An 18,321-nucleotide genomic window follows, 5' to 3' on the forward strand; every position below is an offset into this window, starting at 1 on the left:
ACAGGACACAATCGCCATCGGCTTGCGTGCTTTACTAAGGTTCTTTTTGTGAATTTGAGAGAGGTTCTCCCACCAAGTATGTCCTATACTTCCGGGACCTGTCTCCTCATTCAAACAAAACTCTTTCCAAAGGGGCCATCCCTTTCCTTGTAAATATTTGCGGAGTTCCAGCTCCCACGTGGGACACTGGCCTACCCTGCTACTGTTGCTGGTCACTGCGACCACAAACCTTTCTGGATCCATCAGACGTTCCATTGCCTGCATGGCCATTTTCTCTGACTCTCTTTTAGTTAATTTGGAACAGGGGGTTGCTGGGGTTGTGTTTCAAGAAACGGGTACGGCTTACACTATGTTCCGTTCACAAAACTACCGAAAGTTTGTCGCAACAAAATGCTTTCAGTTTTACCTTACAACCCTGTTAGTACACATGCACTAAACACACTTCCGAATTACGCTTATTAGTTTGAACACCTTGAATACTCGTGATTTTCTTTACTTTCTTACTTTCTCTGTAATTTGGAGTTCTAATTCAAATTTCAGGGTCCTGGACGGTGTGGGGTTTCCACTTACAACCGTGTCCCGTCAGGGAGTCGCCACTAAATGTTGCACGTTTTGCTATGGGCGTAAAACGCGTTTATTGGGGTGTATTAACTTCCAAGTGCTTAACACCACTAGGCTCTGTCTTATGTATTTATTCAGCTTAGGAGTCGCCAGTTGCCGTATAGACAACGTCACGAGTATTCCAAGGTCAAGTTCAAAGTAATAAAGACGATACACCGATTAGTAAGGTCCAAACGATAATATTTATTATATAGTAATAATAAATATTCATGCACACACTAAGAGACTAAGCTATGACTAAACTAAAGTAATCAGAATACTTATCTAACAGGAACAGGCAAGGTCAGGGAGCGAGGCCTTCGTCCTGGTCTTGGGCTGCAACCTTCAGCAAGCGTTCTGGTCACTGGGGGTTCTAGCGGGCTTAGTTCGCGTAGCGAGCGTCGTACTGGCACTTACGGTTCGGCGGCTGGTGCTCGACGGCTGGAGTCAGATTGGATCTTCAAGGTCTTGGTCAGAGCCGGAGCACGGAAAAAAACAGACCGGACAACACGAGGTCCCTGTCTTTTATAGGGATCCCATTGTCCTTCCCTCTTCTTGGGCGGGCTTTACCTATTGGGTCAATTCCTCATCGATACTGTTTTAATTCCCCAATGCGAGGGGGTCTCCGTGATGGGGGGGGCGTTTCTTATGCCCTTTTGATTGGAGGTTTCTGGTGCCTCGATGTCTGGGCCTTGATTCAAATGTGTCCATTCAGAATCAAATGTATCTATTGTGTGGGTGTTCAGGTCTGATTGCCTCATTAGCATGCAAAGCGTTTTGCCATTTGCACCTAGCTAAGGTCTTCTCACCTGAGCCCAAACTGGTTTCTGCTGCTTGCAGAATGCAAAATGCTCTCTTTGCAGACTGCTGGTCTGGCTAAACTGTCTGTTTCCCAGCAGTCTTAGCGCTTGGCTTAATTTGTAGCTCAGCGTCCATTTTAGGTGGCTACATCCCCCTAGTGGTCGGATAACACTACTGCGCTTACAATGGTATTGGTAAATACAGTGTGAATTACTAAGTTACATTCACCACAAATGTTTACTCACAAGAGGCTTGAAGAAAGACTGTGTGTCCTGAGGGCTCTCACTATTGTCTGCAGCCACCACTTTGCATTCTGCACAGGCGCTGTCTTGCTTCTCCCCAACCACCACAAGGGCTCTTTCCTCAAAGGGAGTGAGGCATCTGAGCTCACATGACTCCAGGTGGCCACTCACATCTGTTATCGGAATTGTAGGTCTTAGCAACCTGCGAAGTGGCTGGGGAGGAGATGTTTGGAGAAGCAAGGGTGGTGCAGCAAGAGATTGGAGGTAGCATTCTGACCAGCGAGATAGGCGCCACCAGAGCTGCTTATCACCCCACTATGTCTCAAAATAGAAGAATTCCACCCATTGTTTCTTTTCTTACCTAAACAGATATGTGCTTATTAGCACATGATTTCTCTTTGAGTTCAGGAAAGGTAAAAAGGAAATTCAGAAATCCTACACTGCAGTAAGGGACTCACACCTACAAAACTGTCCAACACATCTTGTTGTTCTGAAAATCTGTAGGATGCTTTATTTCTGCCAATTCCAAAGAAAGACAGTCTAATTTCCTTCATGCTACTTCACATTCTGCTCGGAATGAGATATACATCATCTAATGCAGGGTATTTCAAACTCAGGGTCGCGATCCATGGATGGGTCACAGGTGAGTGTTGGAAAGGTTGCAGAAGGATCGGTCGCAGTTGTGGGGAGAAGCAAGGCAGCGCAGTGGTTAGCACTGCGGCCTCATGGCGCTGAGGTCCCAGGTTCGATCTCAGCTCTGGGTCACTGTCCATGTGGAGTTTGCACATTTTCCCCATGTTTGTGTGAGTTCCTTCCCACAACCCAAAGATGTGCAGGGTAGGTGGATTGGCCACGCCAAAGTTGCCCCTTAATTGGAAAAAATGAATTGGATACGCTAAATTTATATATTTTTTAAATTGTGGGGAGAAGCGCCCAACGGCCGCAACCGGCTTTTAAGAACGCTGGCTGCGACCGGCCTTTAAATACAAACAATGGATTTGGTGGTGACAGAAGTGGTGACAGAGAGCAGGTCATGCACGTGGCACATAGACAGATGTCACGTGCCCTGTACATCTGTGCTTTGGGCATGAAATCACGAAGGAGAGCTTCCTCCATTTTCTATTTGTGAGCGAGCAAGCAACAGGACTGTGTGAAGAACTGAAGATGGGCCATTTTGTAATAAAGGAAGAGAGGGCCAGAGACACAAACAGGCCAGGATCCCACAACGGAATCTGCTGGAGAGAGCTGCTCAGGAGAGTCCACGGGAGGACAATACAGTGTTGGTGTGAGCTTTATATAGAGCTCCAGAGCCTTTGGTGAAATGCCAACAAAGAAGAAACTGAAATTGGGAACACAACAGTATAAAAATGATTACTTGAGGCGTGGCTTTGTTAATTGGGCCAATACAAATCAGAATGCAAAGCCCATGTGTGTTATATGCAGGGAAGTAGTGGCAAATGAAAATTTTAAACCCTCAAAACCTCAAAGGCATTTGAAGACTAAGCATAGTGAGTTTGAGGACAAACCTCTTGATTTTTTTCAAAGGATGCAGTGAGAACTTAAATCATCAGCTGAAGTCCTTAACAGAAATGTAACATTGAATGACAAAGTAAGTGAGATTGTGAGGACCAAGCAGGCTCACCTGTCGCATTAAATGTAAGAAATAATGGTGGGTCGTGAAGGTCGGCCAGTGTAGGCCACGGAAGTCGGCCGGCATGTGTCACGAAGGTCGGGCGGCGTGGGTCGCGAAGGTCGGCCGGCGTGGGTCACGAAGGTCGGCTGGCATGTGTTGGTAAAAGTGGGTCCTGAGAAAAAAGACTTTGGAAAACACTGATCTAAGGAAATAGTTGTAAACTGCCATCAAGTTAACATGGTTGAAAAGTATGTCACAGATAACAGTTTTCCAGAAAGCTGTACACAGTTTGTGACTAACCTAAGGCTCAGATTAGAAATTTAAGCTTGTTTCACATAACCGTGGGAAAATCTGACAAAACATATTGGTCTGGGCTTATGATGGCGCATTGGTTAGCACTGCTGCCTCATGGTACTCAGGATCTGGCTTCAATCCCAGCCTCTGGTCACTGTCCATGTGGAGTTTGCCCATTCTCCACGTATCTGCGTGGGTCTCACCCCCACAACCCAAAAGATGTGCAGGGTAGGTGGAGTGGCCACGCTAAATTGCCCCTCTATTGGAAAAAAAAAGAATTGGATACTCTAAATTTACTTTAAAAATTAACATATCGGTATAATTTCCTTACTATAAGAAAACAGAAAAACAAGCGTAATCTAATGAACAATTATTGTAATATTTTCATGAAGTTCAAATTAAAACTGAATTAGATTTTCTAGCAGATGCGTGAAATATACATATTTCAGGTGAAACTATAAATATAAAAAATGTTAGATTAGCAGATAGCTGACTGCCCTCGATTATTTTATTCTGATAAGGGAATGACAAATCTCTTTTTTACAATTTGTAGGAAGATGATACAGAAATAAGATTGTCGTGTGTATATTTTGGTGCTATAATTGCTGAGTACAATTAATGTGTTTGCAAGTAGGTTACAGTTCAAATTACTGCAGGCCATAGCTCTGCTCCAACTGTGCAGATCCTGGAACTTCTTTATGATTCAAAATTAATGTGCAGCCAGGCAGACAATGCCCATTTGGCAGTCGGATAGGGCACATATTTGCCATCATCCAGAGCAAAATGTGGGCTCCAGACCATGAACTATCTGCAAAAATCAAATGGATTATTTCTCCTGGGTAGATGATTATTTTTTATGCCGGTTCTGACGGCCGATGTGGGTTTGTAGAGAAAATAAATGTTAACACAACAGGATAGTAACTGAAGTCACTCTGGCTCAGATATTCAGGGATATTAATTATATTTTCTGGTAACGTCCAGGCTGGAAAATAAAAGGTTTTCAGGTCACATAATATGTGCTTTCACAGATTTCAGTGTATCACACAGATAAATAATCAGTGCCTTCTAAATGAATGGAATTGCTGCAATTATGCAAAAGCCAGGATCTATTCCTGTTGAAAACGGCATACAAAATTACAAACTTGGACCAAAACTATTGGCGAATGATCAAAGTTGCAATTCAATATTAAGTTTATGGATAAAATCTTTGAACTGTTCAATTTGCTTTTTACCTTTCCAACCAATACCCCATAAGGGGCTGTTTAGCACAGGGCTAAATCGCTGGCTTTGAAAGCAGACCAAGGCAGGCCAGCAGCACAGTTCAATTCCCGTACCAGCCTCCCTGAACAGGTGCTGGAATGTGGCAACTAGGGGCTTTTCACAGTAACTTCATTTGAAGCCTACTTGTGACAATAAGCGATTTTCATTTTTATTTTCATGGAAATAGTTTGCGTGAAGCAAATTTCTTTTGCAAGGGCTGTTGACAGGGGGGGAAGTAAAGCTTAAAACAAGCTGCTCCATTTATTATTCTATCTGTTTTGACTGAGCTTTCTGGAGGTTCCTAAATTACTAACGTTTGTTGTTTAATTTTCAAAAATAGACATTATTTTCCCCACATTTATCTGTGCAAGATTTTCTACAAAGCACACTGAAACCATGATGCTCCTTCACAGCCGGTAGCCTGCCTATCTGGCTAGTTTTGAACTTGCAAAAGTTGGCAATCCAACAACGTAACAGACCGTTCTGAGAGAGATTCATACGGACTAATTAATTTGATTAATAAGGGACTTTTGGTGGCGGCCATGGAGTGAGTGGTCCCACATTGGTGGATCTCGCTCAAAGTGAATTTTGTTGGTCCTTCCCCACCCGTATTGGGGGCGTTTTGAGTACAAAAGGTGTGTGAGTGCCTTGGTATGGTAATACTCCTCTGGTGAGATGGGTGTATGGATCAGAGAATGAGAGGTGCCACGAGAATGAGAGAGCAGCTGGAGCAGGGCAGTTTTTGCGGTGCGCCACAGGTTAAGATGGCGGAGGGCAAGGGGGCAGCACTGCCTGCCCAGTGGGCGAAGGAGCAGCTCGTGGAATTTTAAATAATAAATTCCATCAGCAGAGGAAGGAGTCCTCGGAAGACCTGGCTAAGATGGCGGAGCCACTCAGAGCAGCGATTGAGAGAGTGGAGCAGAGGCTGGAGGCTCAGGGCCTGATGATATAGAAGGTGGAGGAGGCGGTGAGGGAACATGAGAAGCGGATGGCCTCATTGGAGACAGTAAGATTCGTCTTATCTTTCGTTCATAGATAAGTCAGTCCGGTCGAATGAATGGAAGCAAAGTTTTTATTTCTTAAAAACACATTTTGGTACATTCACACAAAATTAACTGGAAAATGCTTTCTTCGAGTCTCTCAAAGTGTCTCCTGATTTCTGTGCCACATTCAAACTCCCTATGTTACATCTGGTCGCAGCTAGAATACTGTTTCAATCTTGTTGAATGTACCTTCGTATCAGATAACGTCAGAACTTGGAGTTCATTACTTGTAACACTTGATACAGCCATGGACGGTGTTTATAATTATAATTATAACTTACTCATCAGTAATTTTCAGGAATCTTTTTTAGTTAATATTTTAAAGGGCCCCCCCTCTATAATTGCTGAATCCAAAAGAGACGGAGTTGGGGATGGTGGTGGACAGCCAGAAAAGGCTGAGGGAGAAGTTAGAGGACCTAGAGAATCGCTCCAGGCGACAGAATTTATAGATAGTCGGAATCTTGTAAAGCGTCTAGTTTGAGGGCTATGGTGTTTGAGGGCAGCATTGCTAATGCCTCCAAGTAGGTATTCATGGAGCTGAATGGTGCAGTCGACGGTGAAGATATGGAATCAGCTGAGGAGGCATTTTAGGGTGGAAGGGTGTCGGTGCTAATGCCGCTGTGCGAGAATAATAGGTTTGAGCCGGAGGGGATGGATAGTGTATACAGGAGGTGGAGGGAAGTGAGGCTGGTCAAGGTGAGGGATTTGTATTTGGAGGAAGGGTTCGCCAGTCTGGAGGAGCTAAGGGAGAGGGTAGAGCTGCCGAGGGGTAGTTGAGTTCAGGTATCTACAGATTAGGGACTTTGCACAAAAGGTCTGGAAGGAGTTCCCTAGATTGCCGGGATACACCCTGCTGGAGCGACTGCTGCTTCCGGATGTGGAAGTGGAGGGAAGAATTGGGGATATATATAAGTGGCTGAGGGAGCAGGGAGGCGAGCGAGTGGTGAAGATCAAGGAGAAATGGGAAGCAGAGTTGGGAATGGAGCTCAATTGGGGAGTATGGAGTGAGGCACTGCGAAGGGTAAACGGGACCTCCTCGTGTGCAAGGATGAGCCTGATACAGTTCAAGGTGGTGCACAGGGCACATCTGACTTGGGCAAGAATGAGTGGGTTCTTTCGGGGGTAGCAGATGAGTGTGAGAGGTGTGGGCAGGGGCCAGCGAATCATATGCACATGTTTTGGGGTTGTGAAAAATTGGGAAGTTTCTGGGCGTGAGTGTTCACAGTCTTCGCCAGGATAGGGAGGAGGGAGTGGACCAGGACCCTTTGGTGGCGATATTTGGGGTTTCAGAGAAGCCGGAGCTCATGGAGAGGAGGAAGGCCGATGCCTTGGCCTTGGCCTCTCTGATTGCATGGTGACAAATTTTGCTGGAGTGGCGTCAGCATTGCCACCGGGGGTAGCAGCATGGTTGGGTGACCTGTATGACTTCCTGCGGTTAGAGAAGATAAAGTATGAGTTAAGGGGCTCAGCAGGGGAGTTTGAGAAAAGGTGGGGGATCTTTGTGACCGTGTTTGAGGAGCTGTTCGTCGCAGGGAGGGGGGGGGGGGGGGGGGTAGTCGGGATGCCCAAGGGCATTGAGGGAGCAGACACCGCCAAGTATGTGGCGAGGATGTTGGAGCAGGTGATGGGAGAAGGGGCTTTTGATCGACCTCTCGAGGTGAATTGGGCGCACAGGGTGCTGAGGAGGAGGCTGCAGCTGGGCGAGCTTCTGAGGGCAATGGTGGTGTGGTTGCACCATTTCTCGGACAAGGAAAATATTTTGAAATGGGCGAGGTGGACCTGGAGGTGCACTTGGGAAGCGGGTGAGCTGCGGCTCCATTAAAACCTGGGTGCAAGTTCCCGAAGAGGAGAACCGGTTTCAACCAGGCAAAGGCTGCCCTCTTCAAGAAGGGGGTTGAGTTTGGGATTATTGTACCCTGCCCACTTGTGGGTGACACATCAGAAGCAGGAGTTTTATTTTGACTCCTCAGAGGAGGCAATGGACTTTAGGAGAGACCATGCACTGGGAGGAATGTGAGGCCACTGAACTTTGGAGAGGAGTTTTGTGTTCATGGTAAGCATGTTTAGGATGGGAAGCTCGGGGTGGGTTTTGACGGGGAGCAACGCTGGCCGGGCCAGTTAACGGAAATTAAATGGGGGTCAGGAAAAAGGCATGGGGGAGGGGTGGGAATGGGGTTGGTTCTTTGTTTGGAGTGGGGGGGAGGAGAGGGGGGAGAGTTGTTGACATGGGTGCGGTTGGTTTGGCGCAGTTTGGAAGGGAGAGATGGCGGTGAATATCCGAGGGCGGGCCTGGAGGGGCACAAGATGCAGGCCAGGCCCTGGCCCAAGAAGGGGTATGGCTGATCAGCAGTGAGGGGAGGGGATGAAGGTGGAATTCAAAAGGTGGGACGTTTTGCTGTGGTCACTGGTGGGGCAAGTGCAGACAGTAAAAATGATAGTATTGCCTAGGTTTCTGTTTATGTTTCAGAACCTCCCCATCTTTGTCCCTAAATCGTTTTTCAGGAAAATCAATGTTGGGTTTGTGTTGGCGGGGAAGGCCCCTCGGTTAGAGCGGGCTTTTTTCAAACGGGGTGAGGGAGGTGGCTGTTGTTGCTGAATTTGCTGAATTATTATTGGGCTGCAAACATTGCGCTAGTGAGGAAATTGGCCGTGGAGGCGAAGTCGGTTTGGGGATGATTGGAGGTGGCATCGTGTAGGGGAACAAGTTTGAGGGCACTGTTGTTGGCACCTTTGCCATTCTCGCTGACCAGGTTTTCCGTTAATCCAGTGTTGGCATCAGCTTTGAGGGTGTGGGGGCAGTGGAGGCAGAACTTGGGGTCAGAGGGTTTGTCATTGTGGGTGCCTATTTGTGATAACAATGGATTTGTGCCGGCGAGATTGGATGCGAGGTTCCGAGGGTGGCGGCAGGTGGGGATTGAGTACTTTAGGGATTGATTTATAGGGGGCAGATTTGCAGGGCTGGAGGAGTTGGAGGAATTGTATGAGTTGCCCAAGGGGAATGGTTTAAGGTGCCTGCAGGTTTGGGATTTCGTGAGGAGGGAGGTGCCAGAGTCCCCCGGGGTTGCCGCCTCCGTGCTGCAAGATAAGCTTCAGTAGGAGGGCCAAATAGGGGACGGGAAGGTGTATATTTATAGGGAACTGATGGAGAGGGAGGGTGCCGTGGTGGAGGATATTAAGTGCAAATGGAAGGAGGAGCAGGGAGAGGAAGTGGGACATGGGCTGAGGCTTTGCGGAGGGTGAATGTGTCCACATCGTGTGCAAGGTAAAACCTCATCCAGTTTAAAGTGGTGCATAGAGCCCACGTGATGATGGCGAAGATGAGCAGGGTTTTTGAATGGAGGATAGGTGTGGGCAGTGTACAGGGGGGCCTGAGAATCATGTCCATATGTTCTAGGCGTTCTATGGTGATGTGCAGGGGGGCTTGCGAATCATGTTCACATGTTCTAGAGGGTGGTTGTGGTTTTCGGGGGAGGTCAGGGATTGAAAATGGGGAAGGCGGGGCGTGGATAGGAGCCAGTGTCAGGGGGGCTGGAGGGTCAGAACTGTTTGTTGGGTTGCTGTGATGTTTGCTGTTCTTTGGTTGATCTTTTGACATTCTGTATATTTATATTTTTGTTGAAAAGCTTTGAATAAAAATATTTTTTAAGAACGTGATTAATAAGCGGATCAAGGGTTATGGGGAAAAGCAGGAGAATCTAGACGAGAAACGTATCAGCCATGATTGAATGGCAGAACAGACTCGATGGGCTGAATGGCCTAATTCTGCTCCTATATCTTACAGTCTTATGGACTGGAAACGTTAACTCAGTTTTTCTCAGGCACACTGGCGCAGTGGTTAGCACTGCTTGCCTGTGGCGCTGAGGACCCAAGTTCGATCCCGGTCTTGGGTCACTGTCTGGGAGAAGTTTGCATATCTCCCTGTGTCTGCATGGGTCTCACCCCCACAACCCAAAAGATGTGCAGGGTGGGTGGATTGGCCATGCTAAATTGCCCCTTAATTGGGAAAAAAATTATAATTTGGGACTCTAAATATATTTTTTTTAAACTCATTTTTTCTCTCCACAGTTGTTGCCAGATCTACTGGGTTTTTCCAGTAACTTCTGTTTTTATTTCAGATTTCCTGCATCCGTAATATTTTGTTTTTATAGTTGGCACAGTGGCTGCAGTTCTGCAAACAATATTGTGGGGAACCAGAGTTACTTCCTCATGGGAAGGGCAAAAAATGTGCAACCATTTATTGAGACGTGCTGTTAGGTGAATTCTTCCTCAGTGAACCCGAACAGGTGCCGGAATGTGGCATCTAGGGGATTTTCAGTGACTTCATTGTCGTGTTAATGTAAGCCTACTTGTGACAATAAAGATTATTATTGGGAGTCTGCTTCTGAACTTTGTCTATTGCTACAAATCATTTTAAAAGCAGGATTATTGGGAGGTTCTCCCGCTCATCCATCATCATTTTGAAATGGATGTGGAAATCCTGGATAAATGGCGTGTGCAGCATTTACACCGCTGTCTTCTGGCCCTTCAATTTGTGATGCACTGGGCATGAATGAGAAGCCAAGATTCAATCAAAGCTCTGACACTACTTTTTGTAGGACACAATTCCAAAATTTACAGATGTCACAAATATAAAGCATTTTGAACTATGAGGAGGTTGGTGATAATGTCCAAGATGACATTGACTGTGGACATATGGACGATGACATTTAATGCAGTGAAGTGTTGCATTTGGTAAGAAGAATGAGCAGAGACTATATAAACTAAAGGCTGCAATTCTAAAGGGAGTCCAGGAATGGAGGCACCTGGGGGTATATGTGTACAAATTGTTGAAGGTAACAGGACAGGTTGAGAAAGTAGTTAACAAGTCATATGGGATCCTGGGCTTTATAACTAGAAGAAGAGTATAAAAGCAAGGAACCTTTATAAAACACTGGTTCATCCTCAACTGGAGCACTGAACCAATTCTGGGCACTGTACATTAGGAAGGATATGAAGGCATTAGGGAGGATACAGAAAACAATTACAAGAATGGTTCCAAAGCTGAGGGACTTCAGATGGATGGATTGGAGCCAGTGCGGCTGTTCTCCCGAGAGAAGAGAAGGTCACGAGGAGATTTGATTGGAAGTGTTCAGTATCATGAGAGATCTGTATAGAGTAGATAGGAAGACACTGATTCCATTGGTGGCAGGGTTAAGAACCAGAAGAAACCGATTTAAAGTGAATGATAAAAGAACCAAAGGTGGCATGAGGGAAAAACATTTTACCGCAGCATATGGTTAGGCTCTGGATTGTACAACCTGAGAGTGTGGTGGAAGCAGATTCAATCACTGCTATCAAAGGGGAATTGGATAGGGAAATGGAGGACGGGCTGTGGGCAGAGGCCCTGAGTAGGATAAATTCGACCGCGACATGTGCCAGGCTCGGGCTGATTCAATTTAAGGTCGTTCACCGGGCCCACATGACGGTGGCTCAGATGAGCAAATTCTTTGGGATAGAGGACAAATGCGCTAGGTGCGTGGGAGGACCAGCGAACCACGTTCACATGTTTTGGGCATGCCCTAAGCTTAGGGGGTACTGGAAGGGATTTGCGGGCGTCATGTCCCGGGTGCTAAAAACAAGGGTGGCGATGGGTCCAGGGGTGGCAATTTTTGGGGTTTTGGAAGACCCAGGAGTCCAGGGGGAGAAAGAGGCTGATGTTTTGGCCTTTGCTTCCCTGATAGCCCGGCGACGAATACTATTGGCGTGGAGGGACTCAAAGCCCCCGAAGACTGAGTTGTGGCTTGCGGACATGTCGAGTTTCCTGGGTATGGAAAAAATTAAGTTCGCCTTGAGGGGATCTGTACAGGGGTTCGCCCGGAGGTGGCAACCATTTATTGACTTCTTTGCGAGTGAGCGTCAGTGGGGGGGGGGGGGGGGGGGGGGGGGATGTAGAATAGAGTAGGAGGAGGAGGGATAAAATGGCGGGTAGTACTGGTGGGAGAGGAGCGGGCTTGTGCAGCATGTTATGATTGAAGTATTGAATGTACGTGGATGTTTGCACATTTTTGGGGTTTTTGCTTTCTTTCTGTTGATGTCTGTAACTGTTTATAAAGCCAAAAACTACCTCAATGAAATATTTATTTAAAAAAAAAGGGGAATTGGATAATATCTGAAGAAACGGAATTGCAGGATTATGGGAAAAGGGCAGGGGAGTGGGACCATCTGAGTTTCTCTTTCAAAGGAATGGCAAGGACAGAAAGGGCTGAATAGCCTTCTCAGTTCTGTGACTATTTTTATGTAATGCCTCCTCATAAAAATTAATCTTCCCAGTTTTTACATTTTATTTCTATTACCTTAAAAAATTCAGGCCCAGTCCAGATGGTCTTTTGGGTTTAGCCTCAGTGATAACTTTGTTACCATGACGCTGGCCCTTGTCATGTATGATCAGGAGGTCACCTGTATTGCCTAACATTGAGTTACATGGCAGTATGACTAGTGGGTGTAAGAATGAACCTTTTGCTACATTAACTGATTATTAAAAGTGCTCCTCGCCTCAGGTAAAATTCTCTGTCTAGTGAAAAGTAACTGGTTAACATATTAACAATAAAAAGCTAGGTATAAATTATTAAGATGCTTTATTTTGCAGCAAGTGAAGAACAGAACTGTTTATAACAAATTTTACTTACTTTAACTTGGTAACCTCCTTGCAAGAAGAAACATATTAAACTATGCCACAAAGTCCCAATTAGTGGATTCATTTACTTTTATGGCCAACTCATCACTGACTCGGTCTAAGACTTTTCTGGAATAAGAATAGAAAATGCTGAAAACATCAGCAGCTTGTTTTGAACCTGGTTGGCTCTCTATAGGTTGACAGCCATAGGCCCTTATTTGCTCCCTCAGCAGAACTTTGTAGCTGACTTCAAACATATTTTCCCTGTTCTTTTGTTTGTTTCTGGACAGGAAATTAAGAATTTGACCTCTCATTCCTTCCCTGCCCTGGATTTAGCCATAAAAGCAGCCAAATGAACAAATGAACCAATGATTGACTTCCTGAGAGGAGGCCTCTGTCCAACTCCTGCTGTTTTTACAATGAATAGGCAACTATTGAAACTATGATTCGGTATGGTACAAAGTACTCCCACCCTCTTGTCAATGCGCTGGCTACAATACACACACATTTTAAAGTGAGTTGTGCCGCTAATAATAATTAGACCACATAACAAGGACGAAAAGCTGCTCTTACCAGTCAGCTAGTGACTCTCATTTTTGGCAGGGAAGTAACTAGGAATTCTTTGAGATTGAGTGGGCTCCAGGATTTTACACGCAATGGTGGCAGTTTCCGTAATCCAGTACCTGAAAGAGATTGGTTAACTCTACCCTGCGGCAGTCTGGTGTCTGAACAGTCAGCCTCAAGTGCTAGGAATCGTTTTAAGTAGGTCGAGGTATCCCTGCAACCAACGCCGGCCTAAGGGGTTAGGGTATTAGCTGAACATGCGATGGGAAGCTTATCTGTGCTCAGCTTCACTAAGCTGTGTAATTTTAACTGGTTAAACTCCATGGGCGGAATTCTCCGCTCCTGGGAAAAATCGTGAAGGCTGTTGTGAACTCGGCCGAGTTTCATGACGGCCTCGGAGGCGGCTCCTCTCACCGTATTCACCCACACCCGGGGGGCTAGGAGCGGCGATCCGTAACGCTCGGCCGCTGGGCAGCACGCCGAGAGTGACGCGATGGCTGCGCCTATGTGACGTGCGCAGGTTGGCCGGCTCCAACATGCGCAAACGCGGCTGATGTCACGACGGCTGATGGCTCAAACCCGCGCATGCGCGGTGGCCGTCTCACCCTCCGCTGCCCCGCAAGACGTGGCGGCTTGATCTTGCGGGGCGGCGGAGGGGAAAGAGTGCATCCTTTTGAGACGCCGGCCCGACGATCGGTGGGCACCGATCGCGGGCCAGTCCCCTCCTGAGCACGGCCGTGGTGCCCACTCCCCTCTCTGCCCCCACAAGCTTCAAACGGGCCTTTGGCGGCCATGTTTACGACGGCAGTGACCAGATGTGGTTGCCGCCGTCGTGAACCGGTCACGAACGGCAGGCCGCTTGGCCCATCTGGGTTGGAGAATCGCCGGTCGCCGTGAAAAACGAAATGAGTCGCCCTGCCCTCCCGCGATTCTCCCACCCAGCATGGGGAGCGGAGAATCGCGGGAGGGCCCCCTGACTAATTTCACGACCCCCTGGCGCCCCCCACGATTCTCCCACACCCCTGCTCGGAAGAATCGGCGCTCACCGTTTTTCACGCCGACCGGCGATTCTCCGACCCGGATGGGCCGAGCGGTCTGCCGTTCGCGACCGTTTCACGACGGCGGCAACCACACCTGGTCGCCGCCGTCGTGAAATCACCGTGAGATGCCCGTTTTGGGGCTTGTAGGGGGCCTGGTGGGGAATGGGCACCACGACTGTGCTCGGGAGGGGACAGGCCCGCGATCAGGGCCGGCGTCTCAATTGGACGCACTATTTCCCTTCCGCCACCCCACAAGATCAAGCCGCCACGACTTGCGGGACGGCTGAGGGGAAGACGGCCACCGCGCATGCGCGAGTTTGAGCTGTCAGCCGTCGTGACGTCAGCCGCGCCTGCGCGGGTTGGAGCCGGCCAACCTGCGCATACACGACTGACGTCACATCGGCGCCGCCGTCATGTCATTCTCGGCGCGCCGCCTTGACGCCAGCATCAAGGCCCGGCGGCCGCAAATAACGGAGCGCCGCTTCTAGCCCCCCGGGTGGGGGTGAATTCGGTGAGAGGAGCGGGCTCCGAGGCCGTCGTGAAACTCGGCCGAGTTCACGACGGCCTTCACAAATTTTCCCGGGAGCGGAGAATCACGCCCCATGTACCTCTGCACAATTTCTGGCTATATGGATTTCTAACTTATTTGGCTTGGAGGCTACTTCATTACAAACACCATGCTGCGGAAAAACAAAATGACCTCAAACAGCATCCCAGTTTAGGAAGGAAATATCAAGTAGAATTCCTGCCTTGATTGTTCACGTGGCCCCAGGTAGAAATTGTATGCGTGCACAAGCAGGGGTTGAGGGGCAGGTGACATTAGGTTCAGATTGATTTGTATTGCCCATTGATTTAAACACTGGCTTATGTCTATAGGTACACACACAGAGAATGCAGATCTTAATAAGGTATTGGAGGGTGGGTGAGTGTGTTCCCACATGTGTGGCATTTGGAAGAAAAAGGGGCAGAAATTTACGGGATAAAGTGCCTTTGTGTTTTCTGTATATACTGACGAGAGTCTAATCCTCATGAATGTTAAAAAGTTTGGTGAATCAATGTAAAATAACTACAGACATGTCCCCTTTTTGCTAAACATCTGGGATTCTATTAATAAGTCTGGAAATAAAATGAAAACTTAAATGATGGTTATACTAATATGTACATAATCCTTACTGTGAAGCAGAAGTTTCTTGCATTTGCAACGTGACAATGTATAGACAATCAGTATTTTGGAACCACAAGATGGCAGCTGTATGTAACACAATGGATTTTCATTATTTACAGTGCTAGAAATGTGCTAAACATACATCCCAAATAGAGTGAGTTTTAGTTTGGTAAGACTTTAGAAAACTGTCAAAAGTTGAACTTTACCAAATTTGGGCCTGCATGCCAAGGCTGCAAATGAATTGATGAAAAATGTACGGACTGACATTTAAATGGTTCAAAGATTGTTGTGCTGTACCTCAGTGGCTGTGTCAGATGGTCACTACCTTATAAATAACAAATGGCTACACTGACATTCATTCTATAATTTTGTCGAGTGGAACAAAGAACAAAGAAAAGTACGGCACAGGAACAGGCCCTTCGTCCCTCCAAACCTGTGCCGATCATGATGCCCTAACTAAAACAAACCCTCTGCCCTTACTCAGTCCATATCCCTCTATTTCCTCCCTATTCATGTACCCGTCCAGATGCCCCTTAAATGATGCTAATGTGCCTGCTTCCACCACATCCTCTGGCAGCGTGTTACAGGCACCCACCACTTCTGCGTGAAATACGTACCCCACACACCTCCCTTAAACTTCCCCCTCTCCTGGTCGGAGGAGTAGGAAGAAAGAGAAATTGATTAATTTTTTTAAAAATGTTTTTATTGAGTTTTTGGTATACAAAACAGATAAAAATATGAACAAACATTAGGAGGTTTAAAAAAAGAGAAAGCAAAAAATAAAAAGTAAAGCTGAAACTATTTACACATAGATCGGCTTCAACTATTTACATACATACATCACAGTTTCCTTTATTTTTCCTCCTTACAGTGTTTGCAGTGGCAATTGTGGTCCCCTGCATTTCGATTCCCACCGTTTTTTTCTGTTATTTTTTCTACCCACTTTGGTTCAGGTTGATGCATCACCCCCCCCCCCCCCCCCCTCCCCGGTTCTCATGTTTCTCGTCTTGGGCTTGGTTATTTCCCTGCACCCCAGTATCGTGGCTACCTCTTCCTGTTCTTTGGCTTCTGAGTTATTGGCTACAAACAGGTTTTGAAACAACCGACTGAATGGCTCCCACATTTTGTGGAAGCCTTCTCCCGACCCTCGGATGACGAATTTAAGTTTCTCCATTCAGAGAAATATGATAGGTTGTACAGCCAGTCTGCAACTTTCGGTGGTGCTGCTGATGCCAGCCGAGCAGGATTCTCCGGCGGACGATTGGGGAGGCACAGGCAAGGGCATTGGTCCTCCTCCGCATGAAGAGATCTGCCTATTCCGACCCCAAAGAGTGTTACTCTCGGGCATGGCTCCATCCTCAGCCCCAACACCTTGGACATTGCCTCGAAGAAGGCTGTCCAGAACCCAGCAAGTTTGGGGCAAGACCAGAAAATGTGGGCCTAGTTGGCCGGGCACTGTTTGCATCTATCCTTCACCTCTGGGAACAAACTGCTTATTCGGGTTCTGGTTAAGTGGGCTCTGTGTATCACTTTTCACTGCATTAGGCTTCGCCTTGTGCATGTGGAGGTGGAGTTAACCCTGTACAGTGCTTCGCTCCAGAGTAACCACCCTATTTCAAACCCCAGGTCCTCCTCCCACTACTCCCTGGTCTCGTCCAGTTGTGTGTCGGTTCTCTTTAGCAGTCGCCCGTACATGTCACTACAGTTCCCTTTCCTTAAGATGTTGCCGTTTAGCAGGTCCACCAGCAGCGATTGTCATGATGGTCGCGGGTATGTCCTTATTTTCCTTCATAGGAAACTTTTGATTTGTAGGTACCTGAGTTCATTGCCCGTCAGCTGGAATCTTTCTGTCAGTTCTTCGAGCGTTGTTTGCCTGTTGTTAGTGTAGAAGGCCCTAACCGTCAGCGTCCCCTCACCCTGCCTCCACCTTTTAAAGGTGGTATCTATAGTCGCCGGCGCGAACCTGTGATTGTTGCAGATGGGGGCCTTGTCGGACATTTTGGATAGCCCACAATGCTGGAGTGTTTATAATATAATCTTTATTAGTGTCACAAGTAAGCTGACATTAACACTACAATGAGGTTACTTCCCCTAGAAAATCGCCACATTCTGGTGCCTGTTCGGGTACACTGAGGGAGAATTCAGAATGTCCAATTCGCCTAACAAGCATGTCTTTCGGGACTTGAGGGAGGAAATCAGAGCCCTCAGAGAAAACCCACGCAGACACGGGGAGAATGTGCAGACTCCGCACAGACAGTGACCCAAGTGAGGAATCGAACCTGGGACCCTGGAGCTGTGAAGCAACAGTGCTAACCACTATGCTAACATGCCACCCATATGTTGCTACCACCACTGGGCTCATTGAATATTTATTAGGTGGGGATGGGAGTATCGCCATGGCTAGGGCCTGGAGGGAGGTCCCTCTGCAGGAACCCTCCTCCATAAGCACCCTCTCAGCTTTTGGCTTCTTTATCCACCCCTTTACCATCTCTGCAGACACTGCCCAGTGGTAATATTGCAGGTTTGGAAGGGCTAGGTCACCCACAGATCTTGTACTTTGCAGTACTCTCTTTTGGACAGTTGCATTCTTCCCGCCCCGCACAAACTCCATAATCAGTTTGGAAATTGATTAATTCTTATGTGCGCATCATGGTACAGCGCTGCCACCAACAGCAGCATCATTTAAATGAATTAGCACTAATGCTTCCAAGTGATGGCACTCCAAAGTCCTTGATGTTGAGAGTGAAGCAGTTCCAGTTCAGTAAACCTAGTATTGCACTGGTTTTAGGAAATACACAGGGAAGTTGTGAGACACAACACTTTTGACTAAATTAAAGACAGGCATCTATCACTTGGCTTTAAATAAAAAGATTGTCACAGATTTTATGGTGTGTGTGATCTTAGCCTTACATTGGGAATTGTGACTAAGGGGGCTGGGATCAGATGGAGTTAATGTATTCTTTCACTGTATCTGCCTCAAGGTATTATTACTACATTTTTTCTTCAGTTCAAACAGGAAAGCATCTT

General features: G+C 47.1%; 1 long non-coding RNA gene across 1 annotated transcript in view; it reads right to left on the reverse strand.

Annotated features, from left to right (window-relative positions):
• The window catches only part of LOC119977139, a 49,542-nt gene extending 36,295 nt beyond the window's left edge, over window positions 1–13,247 (reverse strand). The window contains exons 1-2 of the long non-coding RNA XR_005463126.1: window positions 13,099–13,247; window positions 3,286–3,448 (exon numbers count right to left, since the gene is read on the reverse strand). This is a non-coding gene — a long non-coding RNA (uncharacterized LOC119977139). The remainder of the gene's footprint in view (window positions 1–3,285; window positions 3,449–13,098) is intronic.
• Between the last annotated feature and the right edge of the window lie 5,074 nt (window positions 13,248–18,321).

Source organism: Scyliorhinus canicula, chromosome 14 (genome assembly GCF_902713615.1).
Source record: "Scyliorhinus canicula chromosome 14, sScyCan1.1, whole genome shotgun sequence".
NCBI lineage: Eukaryota > Metazoa > Chordata > Chondrichthyes > Carcharhiniformes > Scyliorhinidae > Scyliorhinus > Scyliorhinus canicula.